This window comes from Panthera uncia (genome assembly GCF_023721935.1).
Source record: "Panthera uncia isolate 11264 chromosome C1 unlocalized genomic scaffold, Puncia_PCG_1.0 HiC_scaffold_4, whole genome shotgun sequence".
NCBI lineage: Eukaryota > Metazoa > Chordata > Mammalia > Carnivora > Felidae > Panthera > Panthera uncia.
This window is the reverse complement of record NW_026057585.1, coordinates 65,540,809-65,554,299: the sequence shown is the minus strand read 5'-3', so window position 1 is coordinate 65,554,299 and position 13,491 is coordinate 65,540,809. Positions and strand designations below refer to the sequence as shown.

Genomic DNA, 13,491 nt, shown 5'->3' with positions numbered 1-13,491 from the left:
ACCAACAAGAATTCTTGCAACCCATTTTTTCTCACTAGGCAGAAAATTAAAGAATCTCTTTCTGGGAAAAATTACTAGTCAATGAGAAACAATCTATGGATAGTTACATTAGGCCATCCCCCAGAGTATGACCCAGCCTAATCATTCTCTGTTCAGTCAATAAGCTTTATAAACACAAAAGTTCAAATCAGCTTTTTAGTGCATCAATTTTAAATATGGGAGTATGGGCCAGCGACCACACCAGACATTTTTGTAAAGTCTCTAACAGGAAAACAAAACTAAAAATAAATAAAAAGGAGAAAAAGAATGTATAGAAATAAAAACAATAAAATAATTTTTTAAAAACACTTATACAGGGGCGCCTGGGTGGCGCAGTCGGTTAAGCGTCCGACTTCGGCCAGGTCACGATCTCGTGGTCCGTGAGTTCGAGCCCCGCGTCGGGCTCTGTGCTGACAGCTCAGAGTCTGGAGCCTGCTTCCGATTCTGTGTCTCCCTCTCTCTCTGCCCCTCCCCCGTTCATGCTCTGTCTCTCTCTGTCCCAAAAATAAATTAAAAAAAAAACGTTGAAAAAAAAAAAAACACTTATACATATATTCATATATATCAAAGAAATACATACATACATACATACATACACTGGTTTGAGGAACGGATTTGCTGTTCTATAAATGAAAGACACATATGTAAGCATATCATGAGGAAAGAGCCAATAGATAGGGGCCTTTCAGCACACCCTTTGGCAACTCATGTGTTTCCTACTCAACTTTTCATAAATGATTGTTTGGTTAAATACAGTATCTATTCTTACCTACAGGTGCTCATCCCTTTGAATGTACTGACCCTTGGTCTTTGATACTTCTTTGATTCATTTACGAACAGTTCCAATTATACATATTTTAGAATACTTTAAAATCAACCATGCTGTTAATCCTCACAAATACTATTTTCTCTATTTACAGCTGAGTCTCTGAGGTTTAAAGAAGAGAAATAATTTGCTTCAAACTAGTAGATAGCAAGGTTCTCATGGGAAAAAGAGGAGAGGGAGATAAGAAAAGAAAGGAGGAAAGGAGACAGAAAGGGAGAGGGAGGAGTGGGGGAGAGAGAGAAGCCAAATTTCTCCTACTCTAATGCCTTTTAAATTATATCCTACTATCCTACTGTTCCTCTGTTAAGGGTATTCCAGATACTATAACAAATCACAGAGATCCTAGAACAGATTAATTTTATAACTCTTTTTTATCTAGATATACATAGAAAAAAGTACACAAATCATAAGTATGAAGACCAATAAATAATCACAATGGACAATTGGATCATTTAAAGACAATTACCCATATCAAAAAAAGAGAACCTTTCCAGAACTTCAAAGTCATCAACTTGCTCCTTCTGAATCACTATCTCCTACTCTTCACCCAAAGGTTAATCCTGTTCTGACTCCTAACACTAGAGAGTAGTTTTTACTGTTCCAGGACTTTATATTAATAAACTCTTATGACATACATTATTTTGTATTTCTTTCAACATTATGGTGCCTGCAGTTTGTTCATTCTAATTGCTGTAGAGTATTCCACTGTAGTAATAGACAACAATTTATCCATTTAGGTTTTGCTCTAATTTTTTAATTATCACAAATAATACTGCTATCAACATTCTTGTACATGTCTTTTTGAGCACATACATACATCTGAGGGAAGGGCATATACCTAGCATTGGGGTACCCACATGAAGAACTTAAACAGATGCAACTAAACTGTTCTCTAAGTGGTTATACCAGTTTTATACACCCAATAAAAATGTGTAAAAGTTTTGGCAGCTCCACATCTTGTGTGGTAGGTTCAGTTTTGAAAACATTCTGCACCAATTTGCCATACATTTTTATTCAATAATACATTGTTTAAAAAAAATTAGTGGATTTATTTTTCGAGAGAGAATCCCAGGCAGGCTCCATCCACACTGTTGGTGCAGAACCCAACGTGGGGCTCAAACTCACGAACCGTGAGATCTTGACCTGAGCCGAAATCAAGAGTCAGACACTTAACCCACTGAGCCACCCAGGAGCTCTAATAATACATTCTTTTTTTTTTTTTTTAATTTTTTTTTTCAACGTTTTTTATTTATTTTTGGGACAGAGAGAGACAGAGCATGAACGGGGGAGGGGCAGAGAGAGAGGGAGACACAGAATCGGAAACAGGCTCCAGGCTCCGAGCCATCAGCCCAGAGCCTGACGCGGGGCTCGAACTCACAGACCGCGAGATCGTGACCTGGCCGAAGTCGGACGCTTAACCGACGGCGCCACCCAGGCGCCCCAATACATTCTTTTAAAAACAAATACTTTGCTATTCTTCTTTGCTGAATCTCAAAGTCCCAGAAATTTCTTACAAAACTTAGGGAGTTAACTTACTTATGTGATACCAATGCCCATAGTAAATAAAATGATACCTATATTCTTGTATATACTCTGAATATATCTTATACCACCAGTTGTCTCTTATTTCAAATTATAATCTTCCTTTTCTCTTCTCATATCTCTGTGAGAAAATGTTTGTATGACACCTGTAGTGCCTCTCTAACATCATCTATCCCCAAAAGTCTACAGAAGATTTGATGGGTGAGTCACTTAATCCTCTAGGAAACCACTTCCCTGCTGCTAATGGAAATGATCTATGTACAATATAACCACTCTAGGGGAAAAAAAACAGATCTATAAAACTCATCGGCATATACTAGCATGACTGCCAAATGTATTTAGTACTTTAAAATGGTTTGAAAAAATTTTTAAATAAAATGCTTTGTTTATACTCTATGCCAAATCATTAGAGTAACTCTATCCACAAATGTCAAAAAGAGGCAGAAAAATAGTCTCAATCATAAGAGTTTTGAAATTATTTATTTCACTTTCTAAAAAACAGGGCTTTGAGCCAAGGAGCTTTGGTACAGTGTTAACACTTTACATTATCACTAGGACAACAAGAGCTGAACTGTCTAAAATAGTTCTTCCTGGGGCGCCTGGGTGGCGCAGTCGGTTGGGCGTCCGACTTCGGCTCAGGTCATGATCTCACAGCTTGTGGGTTCGAGCCCCGCGTCGGGCTCTGTGCTGACTGCTCAGAGCCTGGAGCCTGTTTCAGATTCTGTGTCTCCCTCTCTCTGTGACCCTCCCCCGTTCATGCTCTGTCTCTCTCTGTCTCAAAAATAAATAAACGTTTAAAAAAAAAAAAAATTTAAAATAGTTCTTCCTAAAGGCAAACCAATTCAGCAGTTTTTAACAACTAAGTGGCCGAGCTGACATATCTTTAAAGAAATGAGATTCAAATGATCTATTATCAGTATTCAGAAACAAATCAAATACATTTTTCAGTGCTCCTAGAAAATATGAGAAGCTATGTAAAATAGCAGCGTAACAATAAAAAATGGTGAGCATTTTTGTGTCTGGTGTCATCCATCTAAAATTTGCCAAGGACGTATATGTGTAAAGTGACCACAAATCCAAAAATGCCCACTGAACTCATACTTTGTTCAAATACTATGAACTTGAAGGTCATCTGATTTCTTATGATGTAACTTTTTAAATTTGCTTAACAAATACTTGTATGTTTACTATGTGCTTAACACCATACTAAGTGCCTTACAAATACTAACTCAATTAATTCTTAAAATAATTGTGGGTTAATAGCCAGAATTTGAACTCAAGTCTAAATGAACCACACAAATCCTCTTAATAACACAAATAACTGAAAATATATGTATAAATATAACCAAAATAATTAACTTCTTTTTTCTTTTTAATAGTAAATCTGAGCTATACTTGGTCTTTGATCATTTATCAAAATTACAGGAAAGTAATTTTTACCATTTATTTAAGACAAAAAAAGAAGTATATACCAAGACTCAAAGGCAAGACATAAAGTCCTTTGCTATATACATATTTAGCTTGCTTAAAACAATTTCAATTTTATAAATATATTAAGAGAAAATACGAAAATATATCTACCTTTGGATAGTATGAAGCTTCTTTTAAGCAGTCTAGAACTACAAAACCTATAGATAAATAAAAATAGCTTGAATTTATTCTCTAAATTCTCTAATAATTCTTGAACCAAAGATGCATTTTAAATCAAGTATTTATGTGGCCTTTTATCTAAGCATACTATCTAAGAGTACCAACAGGCAGTTTGAATATATTCCTCAGGAGAGAAGGAGGAAATAAGAGAACTGAAAGGTCATTTAGTTGATTTCCCATTCAAGAATTTTATTTTCCCTATATTTTCCAGGGCTTTGCAGACCTACAATAGAGACACGTCCTCACCAGAATAAAACCTTTCCCCTCAATGATATGGAGTATTTCTGGAAAAATAAAAATATATTGACTTTATTTTTTAATTTTTGATGGTTTTAATTGAGATATACTTGACACATAACATTGTATTCATTTTAGGTATACAACATAATGATCTATGTCTATATTGCAAAATGATTACATGTTTAGTTAATATCCATCACCACACAGTTACACATTTTCTTTTTGTGATGAGAATTTTAAGATGCACTCTCTTAGAAACTTTCAAATATACAATATGGCATTATTAACTATACACATCATGATGTACATTACATCCCTGAAGTTAATTTCTCAAAAAGAAAAGGCCAGCCTGTATGAAGCAAAAGAAAGAAGGATCCAAGTCTTTGCTTTACTGATCTAATCAGATTTCTGTTCATAATGGTCCTGCTTCCTCAGACTGGTTTCACTATTAACATAAGTATTTCTAAATCAAATACATGTGGGATCATCACACATAACCAGAACAACCTAAGAAACATCTGGAAAAACCTTTGGTTCTACAGCTATGAAAATCTTTCCAATCCCAATTCTCTCTAAACTCCATCCTAGTTTCTTGAAAGTACTAGAAGTAGTAACTGCAAAAGAATTACATATTAATACCAGACTATATTTTGTGATATGTACTCAAAAATGTTTCTTTCTCCAGCAAGTCACAGCATGTGAAATTCCCATTAGAGGAAGTTCCTGAGTACTATCTAGATAACACTGCAAAAATGCCTTACTGATAATACCTTACTTCTGTATAACAATACAAAATTAACCCCAGAAATAAACCTGCACTCATTATGTATCATAAGAGAAAATGAGACTCAGAAGTTACCATGCATGTCCAAGATCACACAGCTTTACTGTGCTACCACTCAAATCCTCAGCTAAGTCTAATATAAATACTGCCTCAGTTCCCAAGTAGGCTGAAAGGATAATAGATGAATGTGCATCAACATAAAATAATGGATTAACTTCTCATAAAAGAGCACAAGACAGAGCTGTGAGGAAAGAGGAGATGAGACACATGCATTTTAAATGTAAAGAAGGTTGATCTTTGGGAGATCTGCAGCTTTATGCCCTGCCCAGGGAAAAGAGGCTTTGATGGGCTATCCCTAATGAGGCAAGGTCTGGACAGTCAGGAACAACAAGGAGCCAAGTCAAGGAGGGACACGTTACACATGTAAGTAGCTTTCACAGAGTAACCTAGGCCTGTACTGGTAATTAATACTGTCTGTAGTACAGACTTAGTTGGTACTTTTATGTCTTCTAAGTAAACAGCTTGTTTCTTTTCCTCACAACATACAAAAGAAAGGACAGATCAACTTCAGTACTTGCTCAAACACATCTAAATGTGACATCAATGAACTGCCTCTAAGTACGTAGACCATTTAAAGCAATATCAGAATTCTTCTTTGTTTTAAATCATGACATATTTCTTTAAAAAAAAAATCCAACAAGCTAAGGGCCCCTGGGTGACTTCAGCTCAGGTCATGATAGCATGGCTTGTGGTTTGAGACCCGTGTCCAGCTCTGTGCTGACAGCTTAAGAGCCTGGAGCCTGCTTTGGATTCTGTGTCTTCCTCTCTCTTTGCCCCTTCCCCCTGTTCACGCTCTGTCTCTCTTTCTCTCTCAAAAATAAATAAAACATTAAAAAAAAAAAGATTTGCCACTACATCCTTAAAAAACTAGAACCTTTATTTAAAAAAAAAACAATCTATATGTCTACCTCTCTGCTCTTTAAAAATAAGTTCAAATATAAAATGTCATTCCAACCAGTTCTATCATACTGAAATGCTTCAGAAATTTCCAAAGTATTATCTCTTCACAGTATTATCTCCTCACAGAAACCAAAGATCTTACAGTAGTTGAATAACAAAAAAATACAAGACAGCATCTGAAAAACCAAGGCAAGTTTTAATTCTTTCCTAGCGCATATGCTTTCAATTATGTAATTCCTTATTTCTTTCCTAAAAGAATAACTGCATGATATACTTAAGGAGTGAGGAGTTGGGGAGACAGTTAGGGATCATCTGTTAACTCTCCTGCCTCTAGACATAACTGTATTTTAAAAGTTTTGTAAAATAATCCAAAGTAAAAAATAGATATCAAATATTGGTAGGATTTCTATAATGGCACTAAGCACTAAAAAGAAATGCAATACCAACGTGAGCGTGATATTTGCCTTTCACATTTTATTTTCTTTTAGTTATTGCATACAACTTTTTGTAAACCCTAGGCTGATAGTGGTACTAACTGTAATGGCTTAAACTGTAATGCACTTAAAATCATTTGTGATCTGTCACTTATTAAGCATGCAACCTTGGCCAAGCTTTTTAACTTGAGTCTCACACACCTCACTGCAAATATGATGATAATAATACCTTCCTCACAGTAGGTCCAGAAGTATTAAATAAATCGCAGAATTCTGTAACATACAGCACGTGTTTAAGACAATGATTCTTGTACTAATATGAATTATGCATATGAAATTGCTGTGTAAGTTCTAAAGTGCTATAAAAATGGTAATACTATCACTGGCATATATTAATGTTATAGCCTCTTCACTATTAAAAAAATCTCAAATCTAACAGGGTCATTTGAAAACTAAATGAAATAACACATGTGAAAAATGTTTAGCACAAAGCAGGCTCTCAATAAACGTTTGTTTAAAAATCTGCAAGTGAAAACTCCCAAAGCAGCCAGGGAGATTTAGTATACTACCGAATCTAGACTATTATATGACTGTAATATTTACATATAATAACCTTTCATTTATAAGACAGTATTATTTAGTATATTAAAATCATCAATTATTAATGTTTTGAGTCCAAAGACCACTCATGCAATGTTATTAGGACCAATATAATGTGAATTTCCCTTGCAGGACATTAGTCTTAGTATATGTTAAAAAATACATATGTATAAAATTGTATATATATGTTATTGCTTTCAATATATCTATAAAATAATTTTTCGTATGTCTATACATATGACATACAATCTATTCCAAAAATGAACATATTGTAATCTTTATAATAATCAGAAATTTTATATACCCCAATTTTTCAAAATGTTTAAATAATTCATTTTTATATCCAGCTTACTCTTTACACAACATATATCCATACTTACATTCAACCACATACATTTTCATTGGTTTTATCTCCTCTCCTGGCTCTCTCAAGAGTCAAATCTTAAATTTCTAACTGCATCCTCATCATGTCCACATGCATATCCCATTATTACCTCAAATTCAACATGCCTAAAATAAACCTATCCTTTCCACAACAAAACTAATTTCCTACCATTTCTATCAATGAACCACCAAGTTTAAAAGCTCAAGCCTTGGGGTACCTGGGTGGTTCAGTAGGTTAAGCATCCAACTCTTGATTTCGGCTCAGGTCATGATTTCATGGTTCCTGGGATGGAGCCCTGCATCTGTGCTGTTAGCACACAGACTGCTTGGGATTCTCTCTCCCTCTCTCTCTCTCTGCCTGTACCCTGCTAATTCTCTCTCTTTCCCTCTCACATAAATAAATATTTAAAAAAAGAAAAACAGCTCAAGCCTCTTTTGATCCCTTTTTCACGCCTCTCTGGAAAGACAGCATATAGAAGGAACAGCAAAGGATTTGGGAGTCAACTGGATTTGGGATAGTCCTGTTTTTACTTCTTAGTAGTTGCATGAGCTTAAGTCAAGTTATTAAACCAGTTTCTGAACTTAAGCTTCCATGTCTATAAAAATAGAAGTTCATCTCACTTACCTTGTAGGATATTATAAGGTTTAAATATAATGTATATAAGGTGCTTAATAAATACTGAGCATTCATAAATATTGATAAAGCAACTTCTATTCCTTCATCACATCCAGTCATCAGAACTACAGACCCTTACTGTGAAACATGTCCATGGTCACAACCTGTTTTGGGTCCTTCTCATTTAAATCCTCAAGTTTTAGGGGTGACCGGTGTCTCAGTCAGTTAAGTGTCCAACTCTTGATTTCAGCTCAGGTCATGATCTTGCAGTTCATGGATTCGAGCCCCACATCGGGCTCTGAGTCTCTCTCTCTCTCTCTCTCTCTCTCTCTCTCTCTCTCTCTCCAGATCTCATCTAATTCCTTTATCCATCTGGGGCAATGGCCACAAAAAAGCCAGTCTGTCCAGAAGCCTCTTCTTACCCAGCATACTAGCTCCCAATAGCACTTAAACTATTTTCCCTCGATTTGGAAACCCAGAACAGTTCACTCCATCCAAGTTCCTTCTGCCCAATCTCCTTCATCCCTGTGATCCTTTATGATTCCCTTATAAGTTTCCTCTGAGAGAAACTTTGATACAAATCCTCCATTGTCTCATCTCCTCCCTTTCTTACACCCCTCTAATCATTCTGCCACCCCGCTAGCTTCCCATGTCACCCTACCTTCTAACACTAATATAATCTCTAGGAGTGCACCTCTTACAAGAACTCTCCAATGCTCTTATACTCTCCATTAAATGTTCCCACTACCTCCTTACTCTAAAATCTGGCTCTCCTCAGATAGCACTATTACTCTTGAGAAGAAGCTGCTCATTTTTTCTAACCTTGGAAACTCTAGGACAAGAGGAGGAAAAGTATTCTCAGCTCCATGTTTGCTTACAGATTATTACTATTACATCCTTATTCAAAAATGCATTCTCTTTGGGAGGCAAACTCATGAGACCAAAAATCCTCTTCTCGAAGATAATAAACTGCTATAGAAATCCTTGTCAGTTCTTCATTGAGTGCTAGGAATACAATGGTAAATGTAACAGAATATTGTGTGGGACACATGAAGTTAAAAAAATACATTAAAATTAATTTCACCTTTTTTATTTTAATGTAGCTACTAGCAAAGTCAAAATTACATATATGGATCACTGAACTACAGCTTTCCATTCTAATGTCTAGCCTTCAATGGAAGATGAGGTTGGCTGAATATGAGTGTGGAATTTAAAATCTACTGTACCTTCCCTCTTTTGTTTTGGTAGTCTCTACTCTTCTACCCACACTTAATCTACCTTGTACCTATATGTATTCTACTCCTAAAAAAACAGGTCTACTTACTGTTTGTATATTTGCCTACTACAGGTCTACTATACTGTATGTATATTTGCCTCCTCCTACCAAGAATACCCTTTCCCTTTCCACCCAGATAATCTCTCCTGTCACAGAGTATAGTATTCTTGAAAATGTTTGTTCTGCTGCCCAATGACAGAATTATACAGCCCACTCTATAAATATCAAGCTTGCTATAAGACTGGAACAGAAATGTGAGCAAAAGTGACATGTGCCATTTCTCAAGCAAAAGCTTTAATAAGAACAATTGCTTGTTTCTAGTACAATCTCTTTTCCTCTTGCAAGAAATCATAAACATCCCACACAGAACCCACTCTATCAGCTTGGTTCCTGACATAAAGATATGGAACAAAACTATAGCTGACCCACAGTGGACAAATACTGGAAGCAAGAAATAAACCTTTGTTGAATGAGATCTTGCAATGTGCAACACGGGTGGACCTAGAGGGTATAATGTTAAGTTAAATAAGTCAGACAGAGAAAGGTAAATTTCTTATGATTTCACTTATGTATGAAACCTAAAAAAAAACAAAATAAACAAAGAAAAGCAGAAACAAACTCAGAAATACGGAGAAAAAAACTGAAGGATACAGGGGAATGTGGGAAAAATGAGTGAAGGGGAGTGAGAGGTACAGACTTCCAGTTATGGAATGAATAAGTCACAGGGATAAAAGATATTGCACAGGGAATATAGTTAATGGTATTGTAATAGTGTTATATGTTGACAGTTACCAGCTAGTTACCAGTCACTAAGTTGTACACCTGAAACCAATGTAACATTGTGTATCAACAATACTTCAATAAAAAAAGAAAAGAAAAAAATCTTTGTTGTAAATCCCTGGGATTTTTGAGTCATTTATTATCACTGTATAACTTAGCCTAAATTGGCTAATATGTCATATCCTTTTACCATAATCATTCTCATTCTTCAAGATCTATCGTAAGTACCACTATTTCCATGAAATTTTCCCAGATCAGTTTAATCCTAAGTTATTTTTTCCTCCTCTAAACTCCTAGAGTTCAGCTGTACCACTTTTTGGCAATTCTATTCTTGTTTTGAATTATTATTATTTAAATCTGAACCATGCATAATTTCTTTCCCCATCATAAAAACAGACAATCAAACATTATGTGCCTCCTAATAGGGACACATAAAACCACTTTTGGAATAGTCTTAAAAAAAAAAAAAGGAGCCCAAATATAATCAGGCTTCTACATATAATCAGTCATTTACCAGAAATATAGAGGACAAAAGGATGTTGAAGTACAACATAGGAAAGCAATCAGCAAAATCCAGGAAAATAATCTACTTTCTTCAAACAAAATAATACAAGAAAAAAGAGAGACAGACAGACAGACATGGGAGAGGGAAACCCATAAATGAAATAGGCTCATATCATGATCTCATGGTTTATGGGATCGAGCTCTGTGTTGGACTCTGTCCAGACAGCACCGGGCCTGCTTGGGATTCTCTCTCTCCCTCTGTCTCTCTGCCCCTCCCCAGCTCATGGTCTCTCTCTTTCTCTTTCTCTCTCTCTCTCTCTCAAAATAAATATTTTAACAAATTAGTGGATGGTTGATATTAAGGAATTATTATTATCTGGGATGTATATATCACATCACATTGGCACAATTACATATGTGTTATGTAGTTTATATTTAGAAAGAATGTGTCCTGAAACTAATTTAACATTGTGTATCAGCTATACTCAAATTTGCTTAAATGTGTAAAGATTACATGTCTTTTAGAGATATATATTGAAATACTTGTAGATTAAATTATATATCTGTGCTGTACTTCAAAATAGTCCTGGGTAAGAAAGAGAGCAGGAAAGATGAGCATGATTGATAATTGTTAAAGTTGGAAGATGAGTGTTCTTATATTAATTATATTATCCTTTCTACTTCTGTATGGGTTTGAAATTTTCCATAATACAAGGTTATTTTATTTTTTTAATTTTTTTTTAATGCTTTATTTATTTTTGAGACAGAGGGAGATAGAGCATGAACAGGGGAGGGGCAGAGAGAGAGGGAGACACAGAATCGGAAGCAGGCTCCAGGCTCCGAGCCATCAGCCCAGAGCCCGACGCGGGGCTCGAACTCACGGACCGCGAGATCGTGACCCGAGCTGAAGTCGGACGCTTAACCGACTGAGCCACCCAGGCGCCCCTTTTTTTTTTTTTTTTAATTTTGTTGTTTTTTTTTTAATTTTTTTTAAAGTTTATTCATTTATTTTCAGAGAGACAGAGACAGTAAGAGTGGGGGAGGGGCAGAGAGAGAGAGGGAGAGAGAGAGAATCCCAAGCAGGCTCCGCACTGGTAGCGCAGAGCCCGATGCGGGGCTCGAACCCATGAATCCGGGAGACCATGACCCCAGCCGAAACCAAGAGTTGGCTGCTTAACTGACTGAGCCACTCGGGTGCCCCTATTTATTTTTTAATTGTTATGTTTATTTATTGCTGAGACACAGAGAGGGGCAGAGAGAGAGGGAGACACAGAATCCAAAGCAGGCTCCAGGCTCTGAGCTGTCAGCACAGAGCCCAACGCGGGGCTCCAACTCACAGACTGCGAGATCATGACCTGAGCCGAAGTCGGACGCTCAACCGACTGAGCCACCCAGGTGCCCCTACAAAGGTTATTTTAAATGGAGTTAAGAACCAGCCACATAATTCAAATTACCTAATGATACAGGAAAACTATCTAAGTAGTAGCATTACAGATATGCTGACCCTGTAAGATTTTGTGACCAAGTAAAACCCTGCTAGTCTAGAAGACTATCCTCTATGAGGATAGAAGGTGGGAGAACATAAACTTACCTCTCTTGGTGGGTTTTTTCAACTTAGCCTATCAGAAAGAAAAAAATACATAAATATAAACACATTCACAAAGATGATCTAAAGTGGGGGTTACAAAATTTATGAACTATGCAGATAATGCCAAATGAGTGAAGTAGACAGAGAATAAGGAGAAAATAGTGAGCAATGGGGACCATGTAATACCAGAAAGCCTTTGCCCCCTTCTAAGGGTGGCACCAGCTACTCAGCTCCAGCTAACAGTGAACATACATCAATATAGGCCCAGTTTTGCCAACTCTCCTGAATTTTTAAGAGAAGCCAGAAATTCATACTTTTATATCAAACTTCCACATTTTTTAATAGTAAAGGGCAGATTTTTTTTAAGTTTATTTTGCAAGAGGGAGAGCACACAGGAGGGGCAGAGAGAGGGAGACAGAGAGAGAGAATCTCAAGCAGGCTCCACACTGTCAAACCCATGAACCATGAGAGCATGATCCAAGCTGAAATCAAGAATCCGTCACTCAACTGACTGAGCAACCCAGGAGCCCTGAAATCTCCCTATTGTTAAACAATTAACAACCAATTGAATCTAATTAATTCCTTGCTCATATGCCTCATGATCCCAACAAAATATATCTAATAGCTTGATCCATCCCATGTACTGCCAAGTTTGCAACTACTGGTCTAAACAAAACTTAATTATGGTATAATGAAATGAAGGGAGATATATTCCAGCTCTGTCCTGACAGTAAGAATGTATTTTGTTCATAGCCATTAAAATGAGAGAAGACTTCATGTAATTCATTGCCATCTTTGATGTTCCTGTTGTGTAAATAAATTATTGAAGGTAAATTGTGAGTAGTTGTCATTTATTCCTCTCTCTCATCCCAAAAAAAGGCTCCACTAAACAAGTCTCTGGTAAATTTATTTGAAAGAATCATCACGAGCTTCAGTTTGAGTAGATGAGTCAAATGAACCAAAAATAAATGTCCAATCTATGAAAAGATACTAATACTCCTAAGTCAATCTAAGAACTGTACTGGTTTCCTCACATTTATGTGAGCCCTTAAGTCTGTCCTAGTTCTGACACATGCCCATAGAGATTGTCCACTGAGAAATTAACTATGGAGGACTGGTGTGTAAGAGACAGAAAAGACCACCAGAGGCCTTTCACTTTAAATGCTAACACCTTTTAGTTAATAGAGTTCCATTATAGGTAAGGTAAGAGCCTCAAATTTCTTATGCTCCTTCTTTTGGTATAAAAGCCAAATTTAAATTTTAGAACC

At 36.3% G+C, this 13,491-nt stretch overlaps 1 protein-coding gene across 7 annotated transcripts in view; it reads right to left on the bottom strand.

Annotated features, from left to right (window-relative positions):
* BEND5 (BEN domain containing 5) overlaps positions 1 to 13,491 on the bottom strand; it is a 1,448,520-nt gene that overhangs the window by 1,413,896 nt on the left and 21,133 nt on the right. Inside the window, exon 2 of one of the 7 annotated variants that reach the window (XM_049618591.1) lies at positions 12,227 to 12,254. The exons of the other annotated variants lie outside the window; for them this stretch is intronic. The gene's annotated coding sequence lies outside the window, so the exon portion shown is untranslated. The remainder of the gene's footprint in view (positions 1 to 12,226; positions 12,255 to 13,491) is intronic. 7 annotated transcript variants of the gene reach the window in all.